The following is a 19171-nucleotide window of genomic DNA, read 5'->3' as shown; positions in this document are numbered from 1 at the left end:
TCCTCCCCTTTCTTAGTCCACTTCCTCACGGGTGCTTCTGGGTTTATTCCTACTAACAACAACAATAACATGTTTAAGGCAGTGGTGCTTAACAGCAGAATTTGTCTTGAGAGATTATATAGTCACTCACAGACCTAAAAAGTATCTGATCCAACAGAGAGACAGAGACAGAGACAGAGACAGAGGCAGAGACAGACACAGACACAGACACAGACACAGACACAGAGACAGAGACAGAGACAGAGACAGCGTGATACTGTCATGATCCGTGTGTTTTGTTGTCTTGTTGTGTCCTTGTTTCTTTTTAGTGTTCTACTTTATAGTTGAGTGCCCTTCATTTAGAAGTAATGTCTTCCTTGTTTCTTTGTTTGTTAGGGTTTTACTTTGCAATTGTGCACCTTTATTATTTTATAGTGATGTCCTAGTGTTTCCTGTTTTCCCTGGGTAACAGTTAGTTGCCTGTCTTGACTCACCAGTCCTGTCATTAGCAAATGTTGTTCACCTGTGTCCTGTTAGCTGCCTAGCCAATCCTGTGTTAGTTACCCTTTGTGTTCACCTGTGGCTTGTTAGTCCCTGTGTCTATTTAAACTCCCCTATGTAATCACTAATCATTCAGTTCCCAGTTCGTCATCATATGTCACAAGTGTTTTTAGTTGTTTGCGCCTTGTGTATTCTTGGTTCTTGAAACTCCTTGTCACTATGACTTTTGTAATTAAAACCTCTTGCAATGATCTGCTCAGCCTGCACCTGTCTGTCCTGCACTTTGGCCCTAAACCTCCTGCTTCGCACTGTGACAGATAGAGGAGAGAGACAGGGCGAGAGGGAGGGAGCCTATTCAACCCATGCATAACCCAACAATACTGGGTGTCCAAAACCTGAACATCGACCCAACAACGTGTTTCCCGGCAAATGAGCGTCGAGCCTGTCACAGACATGCGCAGAGCAAGTTCTGTCAGGGAACACAGTGCAGTTGATGGTGGCCTACCATTGGACCATGTCAGCTCCACATACTCATCCACTCACACTAATTTCATTCTCAGACCGCTCTATTTAAGCTGTAAGGTTGCACTTCTCATTCTGCTTGCTTTTGCTGCACACACACTGTTGCTGCTGCTGCGCTGCTGTTCATTGCTGTTGCTAAAATTGCTGCTCACCCTCCACCACCCCATGCTACCACCTGTTGTTTTGGATCTGCTGTTTATGTATGGGGGATTCTGAGTCCCTGGTTGGGAAATGCACTTTATCAGAGTACCTAAAAGCAGATCCAAATTCATCGCCAAACCATAATAAATATATTGCTCATTTTATATTCAATAAATATATCTTATCCTTTATGAGTTGTCTTTATCTATTTATGTGTTGTCCTGACAGAACTGATAAAGTGGCACAAACTGCTCGTAATCTACTAAAGCTGATATGGCTTAAATAAAAATCCCATTTATATTATACTCTACAGCCACATACCCTGGCAGAGTGTAGGGTTGGCTACATTATAGGCATAGTACCTGCCATAACTAAATTATGCCCATGTCACTCAGTTTCTGTTCAAGTCTAAATCAAATTAATACGAAATGATTCAAATTGGGTATCGGCTGTATATAGCCAACACTGGATTCCCTAGACACGACATGTATCTGCTATAAGCAGTATTGTAGTGCTTGGTATCTACAATTTGGTGTGCTGGTAGTGAATCCATTTCAAAACTGTGCACATCCACTATTGCTGTTCCCATGCATGGGAAATCTAACTTGACAGTCAAATGCAGCAACTGAAGCTATCAATTGACACTTTAAAGATAGTATGACAGGAAAGTTTCAAGAGCACCTAAAAAAATGTGTAGCACAAGAAGCCAAGTAAAATAAATATATGGTCATCTACTTGCTATTTGATGAAAGCTCTTTGCACTTTATCACCAAGAGCAGTGATTGACAGGTACAGTAGGCTACTTAAGGCTATACTGTATGAATCTGAGCTCTGAAGTTCTGAAGCTGATAATCCAGTATAATCTGTCTGTCTGTCTGTCTCTCTTATCACTCTGTCTGTCTGTCTGTCTGTCTGTCTGTCTCTATCACTCTGTCTGTCTGTCTGTCTGTCTGTCTGTCTGTCTGTCTGTCTGTCTGTATCACTCTGTCTGTCTGTCTGTCTGTCTGTCTGTCTCTCTCGCTCTCTCTCTCGCGCTCTCTCTCTCTCTCTCTCTCTCTCTCTCTCTCTCTCTCTCTGCATTCCCTGGCCCCGCGTATCGCTGCTTGCAGCTATATTTATTATTATTATTGCTGCTAAAATGTCTAAGGAACTAGAACAAAATATTTGTATTCTTATGTATCCGTACACAAGATAACAATAATGAAAACGGGAACACTTATGGGATAGAAATAGGTCAGAGTTGTAGCCTATATAACACATTGTTATGGAATGCTCAAAGCTGCATCACATAGCTGTTAAATTCTGCAACTACGAACAGGGATAGGACAAATAAACGGAACACCCCATAATACTCCGGTTGCATGCAACTATACAGAACCACAACAAAAGCCTAGAACCTCACCCTTAATGACCCATTGTGAACAATAGAACACTGAAGCGTGTAATGATTTGGCAAGAACTTTGAAAATATTGTGCATGTAGACACGCACAAACACGACATATACAAGCACTTGTGCGCATGTGTAAGTGTACCATCACCGAGGCAGTGTTTGTGTGTACAAAGAATAACACACTTAACAAGTACTTAACAAAGTACCTTCTGCTTGGTGAGAGTGCTCTGAAAAATGAAAGGAGGCTGGCAGGCATTGCGGGTAATCTTTGCCCTGGGTCCATCTTTATTATCTTGGACAGAGGACAGAAGTGGATCCTTAGGTAAAAATACCCATGCCTGTTTCTCATCAATGTGCTTGTCTTATCTGGCATTTGAATTACAGTTGAGACGAGAAAGTGGATAATGGATGGGTCCGAGCCTGACTCTGTGTCTTCGCAACAAACTTTGTTTATACTGTCTTTGCTATAGATGATGACTGTCTATTTTTGTTCAACTGTTTAATGTCATTATTCATTCATTAATTTATTTGTAATAAATGAATGAATATATATAACAAATACGAGCATTTGTTTGCAACAAGCATCTTCTGTGTTCTAAACTTCCTTGAATTACTATACTCACTGATATGTACGTACTAAAGTCACATAACACATAAAAAGGCATCTTCATTCACACTAAATCTATAAGAATTATTATTGTCAGCAGTGCAAATGTACAGTATGTTTTATAAAGTAAAATGGCTGTATGAATAAACTTTATGTTTTGTCCTTTGAAGTTATCAGTTAAACTAAAACTTCTGTTTATTCACCACCATCCACTCCAACTCTCCAACAAAAGACACAAATGGCTCTAGTACATATTGAGTGCATTCTCACCTATTGACAAAATGATGGGGTCTGTAGCTTTGAAATGCAACCGATATCAATCCAACACATAGAGAGACATGGGACAACATTAGCTGGGTTTCAAAGCGACAAGGTGAGAAATTGAAGCTCACAGCCTGCAATAGTTCCACTCTACTAAACTATTGATTTTGTCCCTAGCCTTTCATAGGCTCTGGACACTCTGCAGGCTTTTGTGGCACTCCACAGTGCTCCTCTGGGAAGCAGGAAAAAGAATGTCATCTTTAAACAAGAAAATGAAATGTGTGGCATGTCGGTCAGGGGAACACCTCCAGTGTATTAGTATAAACTTTTGACAGGTCTGTGACCATATCCCTAAGCAGCTACAGTCGCTCAAGTGCAAAGAGACAGAGATGGAGAATAATTATGACTATTGGGACAATAGTCATAATTCCTTTCTTTTTTAATACTTTAATACTATTATTTTTGTTTTTGTTTTAGAACAAGCAGGTCATCTTGGGCAGTACAGCACAATAGAATGAGTGCATATCAGTTGTTTTTAACACTCATTATGTTACGGGCTATTCAGTCCAAAAGAGAGGGATCCCATAATTAACAACATCAGTCATTTACAAAGTTCTCGTCCGTTTCTCTTCGGTGGCAAAGTCCATGGCAGTTTGCCAACTGGTATCCCATTGATTCAGTCCTAATCCCAACAGCACGATGAATGGGCCTCCAAATATAGCAGAACAATAAAAATTTTAAAAAAGAAAGAAAATAAAAGAAATATAGAGAGAAAGAAAATAAAATAAATAAAAGATACAAATTCAACCAAGTAATATACCTCCACACATAGCTCAATTTCACCAACACTTTTAATTTCAAGTTCACTTCATATACCTACAAATTAAATAGCTTAGATCCAGTGATGTACAGAGAAAGGTCAGTGTATATTATATAGAACAAGACACAGTCTAATAATGGGTCTGTGCAAATGAAAAGGCTTTCAGACAGTTAGCTGCACTACAAGTCTCATTGTAGTGAGAATATGCTTTGTGCATAACTGTACACACCAGGATTTCCAGAAGGTGGCTTAGCCGTTTCCTGTTCCGGTTCACTTTCCCTTAGCTTTGTTTGATTGACTTGGCAGCAGATTTGAATCAGATACACATAAGATGTAGTCTACACTTGTGACTCAAGATGATTCAGCATTTGCCATCAAGGCCCCAAGGTTTCGCAATGGACCTGCTTGAGGATCTTAATCTGGCAGAATCTCTGATGTCTTTCAAATGACTTCTCGAAATGTTTATAGACATGTGATATCTTTTATCATATGATTCTTCTCACTCTCTTTTGTGTTCTAGTTTTATCTCTTTATCCTGTGATGTATGTTTCTTTTTAGTATGCTGTGAGTTATGTTATGTTGTCCAGCCATGATATTTGCCAATAATATATTATTTATATAATGATATATTTTAGCCAATTATAACAATGAGTCCAACAAGATTACATTTAAACAGCCGAGAAACTTCAACTTGACTGGAGAATCAATCATTACATCAATTCATTTCTAATCCTTATGAGCACTTCTGTCCATGATGATCATTTGGTTCATTTGACACCTTGTGCCTTGTGTGCACGATTTTAAAACAAAAGCATTACTTTTGAAATCACTTAAAAGCAAGGCGGTCACACTGACAGCAAAGCCTCGAGGATCATGAGGCACACTTGATCGAGCTGCCAGTCGAGAGAGAGTGTCCACACCAAGATGGCCCGTGCATCGACGGCCATGCCAGCCGGTAGGTAGGCAAGCCGTGATGTATGGAATAGGTTTTCACAATAATACAAGCACTCCCTCACCCCAATCACAGGGCGTCTGAGTTCAAGGTGTCTGACTATCATCCTAGGAAAACAAATATTGCTTACAATAGACCTGCTTAGTTATTATTTACAACATGGGTTGAAGGGAGTAAGTTGTATGCTGATCCAAACAAAGAGCACATTTAAAGTATTAGACACAAGTGCATTAACAACACACTAACATACTATTAACAGATCAATTTTTTTGGTAGCGCTGTCGCCTCACAGCTAGAAGGTCCTGATTCAATTCCTGCCGGGGGCGCTGTGGGCGCTGGGGGCGTGTCCTCTCCTCCGCGTCATCAGTGCTCATACCCTAGGTGGGGTTGGCGAAAGGGCCTTTCTGTGTGGAGTTTGCATGCTCTCCCCTAGGTACCTTCACAAAAAAACATGCAGTAATCCTGGTCTCTATACTGCCTCCCCCCTGGTCGCCTGATGGAGGGGAAAGGAACTGGTTGGAATAACGTGTTCCTTCCACGTGTTACGTCCAACCGGGGAAACTCCCCCTGTCAGGTGATAAGAAGCGGCTTGCTAGCTCCTCATGCATTGAAGGAGGCATGAGCTGAGTTCTGGGCTCTCCCTAGGCTGGCAGACGGAGAGTAGCACCCATGATTACATAGGCAATTAGCACTGAGTGAAAAAATGGGTTACAAAATCATGGGATAAAAGTTTAGAAAATAAAATAATATATACATATCTTTTTTATTTACAAGCGTGGCTCTGTAGGAGGCAGAGCCGTCCAGAAGATGGTCTGCTGTGGGTCTGTCTGTGTATTTGAGCGGGGCTAATCTCACAAACCACTGCACCGATCAGCACCATTTGTGGTGCACCCTGCCAGTAGGCCCGCCCTCATTTGTAAGGTGTGGCTCCACAAGAGGCAAGTCATCCATGAAAGGGTCTGTGCGTGTGTGTGTGTGTGTGTGTGTGTGTGTGTGTGTGTGCGTGTGCGTGCCTGTGTGTGTGTGTGCGTGTCTGTGTCTGTGTCTGTGTCTGTGTCTGTGTCTGTGTCTGTGTCTGTGTCTGTGTCTGTGTCATGTGTGTCATGTGTGTCTGTGATATGTTTTATACTTTTTGAAATACTATGATATTTTTGGTGGTACCTCAAGTCCTTTTCACTAAGACTAGAGGGTAAGTGGTTAAGTCAAGCCATAAAAGAGTTAATGTGGTATTGTCAGGGGTGTAAACTGTGTGTAAACTAAAACAAAAAAGTTGTTTTTACATTTTAATCTTTGTATTTGCTACTTCATGTGAGCTGAGTGGACAACCATGGACTGAAATAACACGATGATGAGTACTAATATTCATTGCTATGGAATTTACAAATTCAAGGTCAGTGTGGTCCAACCAGTTACATTTGTACACAATCTGAGTTAAATGAACACTGAGGATTTTACTGTGTGGAATCAAAGGAGACATGCAGACGAACAGGCGGCCGTCAGATAAAGAGGACTCTTTATTAGTCTCGGCTCATTGTGCCACTCTGATCTCTGTCTACTTCCTAATTGGCTGGCTTCTGTTGGCTCGGCGGCCATCTTTGAGTTTTAAAGAGGAAGGCTCCCACAGGTCAGATTTATAAAAGGGCCCATTTGACAGGTCACCAGGCCGCTGTCTAATGTCAAGGGTCAAACTAACATCAAGATAGACGGTGGCAGTAGAGGTCATCTGCTGCACTGGCAGACCCAAGAACTAAACCCATAGACTGGATGGAATGTTGGCGTTAGTATATAGTTGATCAGGAGTGTTTATATTAATACAGATATAATTTCAATTCTAATTTAAAATTCCTAGTATTCCGGTATGAACCGTGTTTTGCACATCATGATTGCATTCAAATAAAGGTTTTCCTAGTTCCAACATCTCTGCCTTAGTCAAAGCATTAATCTGTTCCCACTGACTCAAATCACCCCACCCCTGAACACACATGTGCACGCACACGCGCTCACACACGCACACAAACATGCACACGCACTCTCACACACCTTTTTAATGACATTACTTTTCAAGTAATGTTATAAAAAATGTTTGGTTTATAAATGCAATAAGTGCATTTATTAAAAAGTAGAGGTTTGGGTCACTATGTGGCCCTCACATCTAGAGTTCGGGCCACTACGCAGCCCTCACACCTATGCTGCCGATCCAACCAATATATCTGAGTCATAGTGTTGTGGGATTTTGTAGAGATGTAGAGATGTCTGTTTCTGTATGTCTACCTGTGTCCCTTTTATGGGCATATTGGTTGGGTCGTGGTTCTGGACAACTGGATATACCACACTCCCTCGAGTCTGAGTTTGAAGTCAGGATTATGGGACCGACCGCATGATTGTATGGTTACCGATACAATATGAAAACTGAAATAACTTATCAATTCAAAGTTATTGTCAGTTTATAGGATGACAGAAATTAAAAGTAATCCATCAATTGGAGTAATCAAAAGAACTATAATAAAAGAGGGACTCAGTTGGCAAGGCAAGGCCATTTTTATTTGTAAATCACATTTCAACAACAAGGCAATTCAATGTGCTTACAAAACATCAAGCAAAACACAATTATAAGATGACATTAGGATACAATAAAACAAAAGTATATTACATATTAAACCCTTCCAACCAGATTAGCTTTGATGTTGACCAACAGGAGATGAGTGGCCTGAAACATGGAAAGATCTCTCATTACTCCACCTCTATCACTAAGAACAACTTTTATCCTGGTATTTTGTTTATTTTGACCATACCATCTGTGTGCACACAGCGCGCACACACACATACATCCTTGAAATTCCATCTCAATTACTTTTACAAAAACACATGTGCACATGCACATGCATTCGCATGCAGGCACAAACACACGCACACACTCTCTTACACATCTCCTATAAATCCCCTCTCGATTACTTTTACATAAACATATGTGCACATGGACACACTTGCACTTGCATGCGTCCACACACACACACACACACACACACACACACACACACACACACACACGCACACACACGCACACACACGCACACATGCGCACACACGCACACACACGCACACACACGCACACACACGCACACACATGCACACACATGCACGCACACACACACAGGACAGTCTGCCTGGCACCAGACAGCAGTGCACGGCCAAGTGAAATGTGTGAGAGCCCCCTGCTGCCAAGAGGCGGCCAGGAAGAAGAAACAAACCCTCTCTAATGGAGACATGACATGCTCGCCAGGGCGGAAACTCAAACAAACGATTAATGGGCCATGGACCCTTCAGTACAGCAGCAAAATACCCTCCTCTCTTCTCTCTCGGCCCTCTCTCTGCACACACGCACACACGCGCGCCTACGCACACGCACACGCACACGCATGCTCACACACATGCGCACACGCACACGCACCCGCACACACACATGACACACACACACACACACACACACACACACACACACACACACACACACACACACACACACACACACACACACACACACACACACACACTCTCTCTCACTCTCTCTCGCTCTCTCTCTCTCTCTCTCTCTCTCTCTCTCTCTCTCTCTCTCTCTCTCTCTCTCTCTCTCTCTCTCTTCTTTCTCTCTCTCTCTCTCTCTCTGTCTCTTCCTTGTTGGTCAGGGGGCTCGACATTTCAAGACCCAATAGCCTCTATGCTAAGGTGACACATTTCTGCCCCCCACCCCTCACCCCCTCACCCCATCCAAATCCCTTTGCCTGCCTTCATGCTTTGTGTTCAACGGAGACCCCCAAACTGAAATGAGTGGCTAATGCCTCAATTTCTAAAAAGAGAAACTGTACTACAATCTTCAGAATCACTGCCACAGCTTGAAGAATGTTTGCCCTCAGCTCAGAATGCTATTATAATCACTACACATACATGGTCCAGTACACCTATCTTCTGTATAATGTGCCATGATGCCATGCCATCCAGATAGGGCCAAAACAGTATATATAGCATAGTTCCTGTAAAGGTCATGAAGCCAGATTATACTTTGTCGCACGCCCACGCCGGTGTCATGCGCCGTGTAGATCCGCTTGTAGACCTGCTATTTTGGTGCGTGACACTGACGCGCTACGAATGATAAATTAACCTTTAACCACTTAAAACCCCATGTGGTTGAGCGGAGTCCCTCAGGGCTCTAGTGTATTTTCTGTTATTGTGGGGAAAGCTTTTGCTGAAACTAGCCGATCGACAAGCTTGACCACACACTGCTTCTGTGACGCACACGGAACTGCCTCTCGCCGACAACAACTGCGGACAATTTTGTTGGCCGATAAAGTATAGTCTTGGACCGCGACGGAGGCGTGCCATCTCAAGCCACAAGAGCCACCGCCGAGCAAGCTAAAGCGAGCGAGTCACCGTGCCGAACGTTGCAAAGTTCAGCTGACTCAGCGCCGTCCGAGTTATGCAACGATAGACACAGAATTGTAAATCATGTTTTGGCGAGGGCGTTTGCCCCAACTGCCACTCAAAGTGGCTACTGGCCAATCACAGCGCGTCCTTGCACAATTGGTATAGGCTTTGGGATGACACGCCACAGACGTACCTCCACTCTTTTTTTTCGCCACATCTGTATTATGCTGTTGTTCTTAGCTTATTCACCCGAAGAAAAAAAAAATGTACACACTGATCTCTGTCTACTTCCTACCTGGTAAAGAAAGTGACGCAATTCCGATTCGGAAAGAGGTCGATTTTTCACCGCAATGAAAGAAATCAACTTGAGTATGAGTGTGGCATCAACTGGACGAATTAGTCTGATGCAAAATACTGACTGGTGATTTTCCTGTTGTTTATTCATCACACCCCTAGTGTGTGAAGACCTTTAGCTCCATGTTTTGTTGTGGTGGGTGTGGAGTTCCTTGTTGGGCCACAAATTAATCAGATGGAGGATGTGACCTAATGAGGCATCATCACCACAATCCTTGAGGGGATTATAGAAACACAAAGGCAAAGCAAATCTCTCTTCCTCCACAAACATGACTTACTGACTAATCACCTCGGTCTCTCTGCAAAACATAAGGATTGACTTGTACTTGGCTTGCTCTTATTTTCTCCTCTACACCGAATATCTTCACTGAAAATAGCTGTTCTACAAGCTGAGCTTGTGAGCTTGTAGATTAGCTATTTTCAGCTAATGTTCCCCACTTCCCCCTAAAATAGAGATGCTAGAGTTCAAGTGGCTCTATCCATTACAACAGCACTTTCAATATACATAACAACTAAGAATAGTGCTTCCGAGTAGTAGAAGATTTGTGAAAACTGCAAGTCCTTGACACACCGGGGGCATGACAAATGATTTTGGCTGCAGTGACATCCCGCCGTAGTACATGCGAATAGTGGAAGGGAATCAAGGTCATGTGAGTGTGTTGGAGGTGCAAACAAGGGTGCTTCTTGTGTGGATTTGGGTCTTTTTCATGGCTCAGGAGCTTGATATTTTTATAATTGGATGTCCTGCCTTAATTTGATGTGGTTGTTGCAGGTCCCTGCATCACTGAACCTATATATGATCAGTCTCTTAAACTGATACCTGTGTTGATTGCACCTCCAAGACTTAATATGCATACATCTCGACGCCTTTATTCGCAGTGCGTAAAGCTCGAAAAATTTACTTTGTGCCGAATAAAAAAATTGTCTCTTTGTTGCAGTGTAGTATTCACGTTCTGTGTGAACAAACTCATGACACAAAATAACATGTTAGGAAAACATACATTTTGGGGCAAATAAAAACGGCCCTTGTGTGTAAGAACCTTTAATCACAGAGCTAGCTTTTTTCCCAGTGATACCGGCAACAAAGGCCACAGGCAAAGGCCAGGCTGGGTGGGTGAATGGGTCTGGGAAGAGATGAGGTCAGGGGCTCCCATTCTCATGGGGCCATAGTTGTCCATCTGATCCACAAGCAACTGCTGCCTCCTCCTTCATCTCCCCTACTAGCTCCTCCAAAATCCCAGCTCAGCCTAGAAAAGTTTAGTGAAAGGGAAGGAAAGAAGGGAAGCCCCTTACGTTCATTTGTTTTGATTAGCAGGTAATGATCTTTGATCTAATGCGCTGACTGGGAAAGTGCGGCTCCTATTGAAATCCGGTGGATGCTTGGCCGACCTGGAGCCAGTGTCACTTCTCATTAGAGCCTGCGGCTCCGTGACCTCCCCATCGAACCGTCCCAGCCCCCCACCTCCCAGCATGAGCGCCCCGCGTAATGATATCAATAGCAGCAGGGGTGCAATGAATACAAATCCGCGTGCAGAATGTTTGGACAAGAATTCGCTCCCAACCCTCCCTCCCTTCACTGCCAAACTCACCACCGCTCAACCTCTTTCTCTCACACAAAGGGCCGGGTTATGCCGTAATCTGGAAGCTTGATTCCTTCCATGAGGGTTGCATGTTGCAAAGACTAAACACCCCCTAGTGGATGACTTTGGCCATAATGTAGCTCACATACAGTAGAACCTCAACCTCAGCCTGTATATCCAAACTTCACATAAATTAAATTAAATAAAAAGAAATAATACACTTTCCCCTTAAAAAAACTGCACTATCCACACTTTTCACACAGATTGAATATTTTTGCTAAATAGTTACTGTATGTATATTTTAAATCATTGAATTGCCATGAATGAAACAATGAAACAAAAGTCCATGTATCCTATCGTCAACCATATATGCGTATCGTATCCCTGTTAAAATCGTTACACCCCTAATATATATATATATATATATATGGTGGTATAATATATTGTCAATACATTCAATTGAGATGTGTTTATTAATACCTTCAGGTAAAATCATTTGCAGTACAGTACATAGTAATAGGATTGTTGCATCCTAAACTGGATGAACTGATTTGCTGTATTTCTGCAAATGCAGTTGTCTGCATACTTTTTTTTGGCGAATTATTTTATGCTTGTCTTACATTTTCTGCAAGCATGTTCTTGTTCTAAAGCAGCTTTTTGCCGTAACAGAAATATAATATATATATATATTTGGAAAACGGTCTTAAGTACATTTCAGTACAACATTTCACAATTAAGGTCTAATATGTCCACAATTGCTACAAATTGTAGACATACAATGTGTATGTCTTGTCTACAAAAATGACATCCAATCATTTTGGACATAAACAAAGAAGTTGAAGGGTACATTTAAGTCTGATAATGTTGTACTGTGCATGTTCAAATCATGTATTGGCCTACTTTACATTACTTAAGACCATTTTTCAAATATTTATTTTTTTTACATTTTGAACAAAAAGTTTTACATCGAGGTGCCCATTCTTCTTTTATTCCTTTTTGCATATGATGCCATTCAGAGTAAAGGTTCTAATGACTTGTAAATGACTGTAAATTTACAGGCCTGAATTTTCCGTGAAAGCTCCAACGATTTTCAGATATCTGATAAGTCAGATAACAGAACAATGATCAAATACATATGGTGCATGCTCAGAAACAGGCCTACAGTAAATCAGTCTCTTGTGCAAATAGGAGGCATCGCGTAGCCTATAGGGCATCTGTGGAACCACAAAATGGCCGCCACTGCTATGCCCTATAGCAGAGGAATAGAACATTGCAGTCTCTTGTGCAAATTGGACACGTCACTTATTGAACCCCATATCTCTACAAAATATCTCCAACATAGAGAGACTGACGGAAAGTGATATAAAATAATTTGAGTAGCCTACTGTGACCAATGTCGAGCACAGTCAGGCATCCACCATTGAACACTCTGTCCAGTGTTGGACGTCACGCGAGACAAGACCTGGCATGGCTGCCAGCCATCTGATTTCCGTCTCTGGTATTGACACAGCCGTTCTGACCAGCTTGGCCAGACCCGGTACCCATAACAAAGGCATGTTCATGAAACCAGCCCACGAAAGCCTCAGTTAAATCATGGAGGAAATACCCAATGCTTTTCTTGTCCCGATTAACAAGGCTGGAAAAAGCAATAAAATAGCCAGCTATGAGACCTGTTTACTATCAATTAGTGGGCCACAATGCAGCCACACTGTGAACATAAACCCTGTACTTCATCGTACCGCCACTATCACGCGGCAAAATAGCAGATCTAAAAGATCACAACGCATCGTGAGGTGTTGTGTGCTTGTAGATCTGCGATTTTCGGGCATGCGATACTGTCGCGAGACGGCGCATGAGTTAATGCATGTGTTACAGCCATGTGCTTCTTCTTGAGAATTGCATGCCATGATGTAGGCTACACATGACCAGCGCACACTCACAGTCATTCATTACTGTTATCTGTATGCCTTGATAGGGTAATGCAAATATCCAGTTAGATGCGTCATTGTATAATGTGCAGTGTTAAAATGGTTCAGAGAAAGCAACACAAAACCTAATATTCTGATGCATCTTTTCCAATTCATCATTTTGGGTAAGCATGAGACTCTGAAAATGCATAAAACTTGTGAAAGTACAGACTTTTTTTTGCTCAAATAGCAGTGGGCTTTGGTAGGCTACTGGCTACTGGCTACTGACAATATGAGTACAATTTAAAGGTGTGTATTAAAGATTTTTAAGAGTTAAAGCTATATATTCCGATAGTAATCACTTGAGTGTTTGCTCAGTATGGGTCTCCCCGTCTCTCCAGCTCTTTAGTAAACAGAAAATTAATTTTCAGGTGGGATACAAATTTCATCCAATCAGGAAAGAGAACCCCACAAAGACCATTCAGCTTATGTTCCACTTCTAGTTTTGGCTGCTCATTTCTTTGTTTCCCATACTTCCAATTTCACTTGATTATCCTGTATTCTGATGTGTTCTGATTGGATGAAATTGGTATCCCGGACCTGTTTATTGAAGAGCTGGAGAGACGGGGAGACCCCTATTGCTGAACAAAAACTCTATAGTAATGATTACTATGGAGCTATTTAACACATGCTTTAACAAAATATTATCACTTATAGCACAAAATAGAAATAGAATTCAAATCAATTTCAATTCAATTTTATTAAAGTGTCAAATCACAACAAGTTGTCTCAAGACACTTTACATGTAGAGAAGAATTAAGCATAGAATAGTTCAAAACAGCAGTTAACAAAGAAAATAAGTACTCTACTGTACTTTTACAGTTTTTAACCACTTAAACCCCATATGGTTGAGTGAAGTCTCTCAGGGCTCTAAGCTAGTGGTTTACAGTTTACAGTTTTCTGTTTTCTGCCGATCGATAAGCTCACAGAGAAACGTTGTGAGCTTGTCGATCTGCTATTTTCAGCAAAAACGTACAGTCATCTCACCATGCACCTGTCACCTGTTTCTACAAATACTGCATTGCTATCAGCACAATATTAGTGAACCATTTTTATTCTTCATAGAAAAAAAAAAGAAGGGGGGGGGGGGGGACACAGTATAACTAATTATAGTTATGGGAAAACATGGTTCATCCAGAAAGCAAATCGACTATAATTTACTATAATTGCTATTGCTTTTATAGTATAGGCTAGAATACAGTATCATTTATATTTAATCATAGGCCTATTCCCAGTCATAACGAGCTATGCCTGCCAATTTATTTTTCAAATAACAAAAAATATAGCAGTAGCTACAGTACATGAAAAGTTCACATGATGCCTGAATAGACTCCAAATGTTTGCAAAGGCTTTGCAAAGCAGGAAAGTGAGATATTTTGCTGGTTTGCATCATCATTCCTGCTTCATATAAGCCTTTGAGGGGTTTGCTGTCAGACAGATTTGTTACCGTACATAGTTCTGTGGTGGCATATTTCTCCAAATAAGCAATCATTAGGAATGGAGGCAGAACCATATGGTATAACTAAGATGACACGGCTCACACCAGCGGTTTGGACGGTTTTCTCCCTCTCTTTAATCAAAGGTCAGCAATAATTCATTTATACTCTCTCGTAGAAGGTGTAGAGCGCCAGGGCATACAGCCATCGCGTTGTGGGTTTGTAGATCGGCTATTTTCTGCACTCTACACTGCTGTACGATGAAGTATAGCCTGTATAGGGCTTTAGTCTACCTTGTTCAAGCATAATAGTTGGCAGGCATTGGGCATATTGCTTACTCAAACAAGACGTGTTCCTTGCCGTAGTTTGAACCCCCCCCCCCCCCAAAAAAAAGTATCTTAGCTTGTGATCTGTCATCACCAAGTATGATGTCTGAAATGTGTAAACTTGTAAGTTTGTGTCTTCTTTTTTCCTGCCTCCTCCTATGGTGTAAGGCAACTTATATAGTTATAGTCCTTATTTACGATGGCGGTTCTGAGGTTCTTGATGTGCCCACTGTTTTCTTGAATTAATTATTATTATTATTATTTTTAAATCATTTCTGACATTTCTGTGCATTCTGTTTTCCATATATATTTTCCATATATAAATGCTTTAAGCCCTGTTCAGTATTTGATCTTTAAATTAACATTGAATACGTAAAATGGTCATTGAGGTCCAATAGGTATTAAATAAATGGAATAGCCTACCCAATCTACAACATAACTGGATACAAATACAAATCTGGAGGGTCTTGAATATTTTATAATCTGAAGTGTGGACCTTTTAAAAAGACTGCTTGACACTTACACCGGTGCAAGGACTCCCATCTCCACTCAGCTCACACTCAGGCCCTCTTTGATGTGAAAGCTTTTTTTATTCAAGTACATCTCAAGTGCATTAGCGTTAATATGGCTTGAGGAAATTAAACCTTCATGTGCACATGAAGAAAGCCTTAGCTGCTAGTATGGGTCACACTTTGTGTGTCATAATCTGACCAGTTCAGGTTTCTATTATTCTATTGTGTTGACGGCTTCAGTTTTTTTAAGTGTTTTTTTGTTGTTGCATGCAGTCATTGGAAAAAGGTAGACTCAACACATCTGCCTGAAACAATGATTTCTTCATAACAACAAGTCCTCTTAAGTTTTGATGTGTAATGAAAAGTAAAGTGGCCTCCAACTTCAATCTAGACTCAAAGAGAGGAAAGATGAAGATAAATTGGTACATCTGGCTCTCAGTGAAACTCTAAAGGAAGTCTAGATAACCAGGGAGGGTCTGGTAGTTCATCACCATCTAGACATGTTGCCCAGAAGAACTGTAATAGCTTTAAAAAAGAATTTAGAAAAAAAAACACAGAGAGAGACGGACAGGCAGCAACTCACAAGCTCTGCACACGCACGACAGCAGCACCTGCTCACTGTGAACTGCGTGTGTGTGTGTGTGTGTGTGTGTGTGTGTGTGTGTGTGTGTGTGTGTGTGTGTGTGTGTGTGTGGTGGGTGGTGATGGTGATGGTGATGGTGATGGTTGGAATCATCGGAGGGGAACTGTCTGAAGACATATTGGGGGAGTAAGTACACAGTAAAATCCTCTGTGTTAATGTAGCCCCGAGAGTGTAAAAAGTGACCCATGCAGGCTTTATATCTAGTTACGAATAAACTGCATTTGAAGCATGCAATCTGATAAAAAGAATGAAAGTGTTTGTTATGTTCACAATGCGCACAACAACTCATGTGGATGATGATGGCTTTTGGGTTCTGACTGATAAAAAGAAAAAGTATGTATTGAATGAGCAGGGAAGAGGAGGATGTATTAACAGCTGGACAAGGAGGGTACCTGGTTAATGTCACCCCTCATCTGGACCTGCAGTGCCCCACCACACATCCTCTCTCTCTCGCTCTCTTTTTCTCTCCACTCCTTTTTCTCAAGGGAGCAACTTTTTTCCCCCGGACCTTGACTGACATAAACCCCCCATACTATAGCCTAGGCTCAGACCCTGTGCACAGAATTCACTGCAGACCCTGCAGGCCGGGGCTGCTTGTCTTCTGTCGCCTTCATCTATCTCTTTCCTCCACTATTTCCATCCCCTTCCTTTACATTGCTCCCTTTGTTCTTGAAGTCGATCGATGTGCCATAACTCAACTGGCCTCTGGTGTTTGATGTCTTTGGCTCTGGATATCATTTCAACCTTTTAATACCACACTGACAATACATGCCGCATGCACACCAGCACACCAACGAGCACACGCATACAGACGAGACATGCACCAGTAAAATCCTGAGTGTTCATTTAACCCTGATGGTGTATACAAATTGACCCATTTTTTATAGTATATCTACCAAAAACAATGTATAAACTGACCTACTTGCCAACCTCAGGTTTAGCTGCACAAATGAATTATGAATGCTAATTTAGAAAACACACAGCTCTGTATTAGATGACACCTTATTGATATTTAAGTTAGTAGTATTATAACCAAAATTCAAGAACAAGCAAAAGCTCTGTTTGTTTGTCAGCTTTTATCATATAAATTGCCAATATATGATATTGGTGTTGTAAATGCCAATAGTTATCTTAAAAACAGAACATGTTATCCTGCCGTAAAGGTTGCTTGCTGCACAGTTTATTTTAATGGTTAAATTGTTAATAGCAATTTTCTGACCATTAGAATGTCCATTATATAAAATGTGTATTCAAATGTTAGGTTTCTTGGTTAAATGCTGCTGGCAGCCAATCCTAAGTTAAATGAGCCTTCTACTCTAATTCTGATCTCATCATATACCTGTACTTCATGCAGGAAACTTAAGTAAATGTAAATGAATATGTTTTTTAATTAGTGACTAGAAGAGTTAATTCTTCAGTAGATTTGTATTCCTGAGTTCCATCACAAAATTCACAGATGTCCATGCAAAACAGAACAAGGCAGTAAATCTGTGTGGAAAGTTAATGTTTTTGGAATGTTGTTATTTGTTCTTAACCAAATAGAAAAATGAAAGAAGATTTTCAAAGGAGAAAACTTAAAATTTTGAGGCAATTTGTGTCTCTTCCTTCCCCTGCTCTTCAAAATCACCTTCATGTAAATGTATATATTTACTAGTTTTTAAATAATAACTCAAGATATGAAGTGAATTATCTATTTAGTATGCATTTAAAATATAAAACTTCTAAAGTTTGACAGAGTCAATGTTTGTTTTACCAAACACACAAATAAAAGAAAACATATATTTAGTTTTTACAAATAAAATCCCCTCCCCCCACTGTAACAAAAAAACATCCTTAAAACAACACAACCATAAACCAGAACCCTGCTCCTCCTCTTGTATACAGTCTACTGCATTATTGATTTCATGATGCTTTACTACACAAGGTATATTTCAATATCCCTTTCAATAGCCCTTGCAATCTGTTAAAATCCCTACACTAGAAAATCTTTAACTCCGAAGAGAGAGTACAAATGGGTCCAGTTGATCCATTTGTACACTCTTCGGAGTCCACATTAACGCTGAGGATTTGGACTGTGTATTCCAGCTTCAATGAAGCATGTTCACATACCATATTATAACTGCCAGGGTTCTGACTTGACCTATCATGTCAAGAGACGGAGTAGCGTGCTCAGGCGCAACGAGCGTGGAGGGAGTGCAGTTGTCATGTTAGCCAACGTGTAGCAGGATGTATTGCTGGCAGAAGCAGCAGGGGAGATACAGAGTCTCTCCCTGAACACTCACAGCCTCATGAAAGAATGATGGTTGATTACCTGTACGAGACAAGGCTGGCTCTCCAGTGTCACAAGATAACACATTAACAACGCCACAGTTACACCGCTAAACCGGTCACTCAGATGGAGGGAAACTAAACTTGTCCTTTTACCATTGCACACATTAATTACATCATAGTTTATTGATTTGCCATTATGTGGTATTTAAACAATAATGCAATCCTGTGCAATGAGTTCTGCATTATGATACCCCCCCCATGTATTACACTATATAGGCTACAGTACATACTATATAGGCTACTCTATCCATGACCAGAATATTTACTCCCCTTCATGGCATTCCAAATTGATTCCAATACTTAATACAACAATTCAGGTGTTCAACCAAATTATTTAACGTATTTGTTTTGTGGATTGGTTTCTTGCACATATCCTACTATGTTTTTCTACATTCTACCTTTCTACATTCTGACACATTGTGGTGGAAA

Source organism: Gymnoscopelus microlampas (assembly GCF_963454915.1).
Source record: "Gymnoscopelus microlampas genome assembly, chromosome: 21".
In the NCBI taxonomy this organism is placed as follows: domain Eukaryota; kingdom Metazoa; phylum Chordata; class Actinopteri; order Myctophiformes; family Myctophidae; genus Gymnoscopelus; species Gymnoscopelus microlampas.
Note: the sequence above shows the minus strand (reverse complement) of the source record.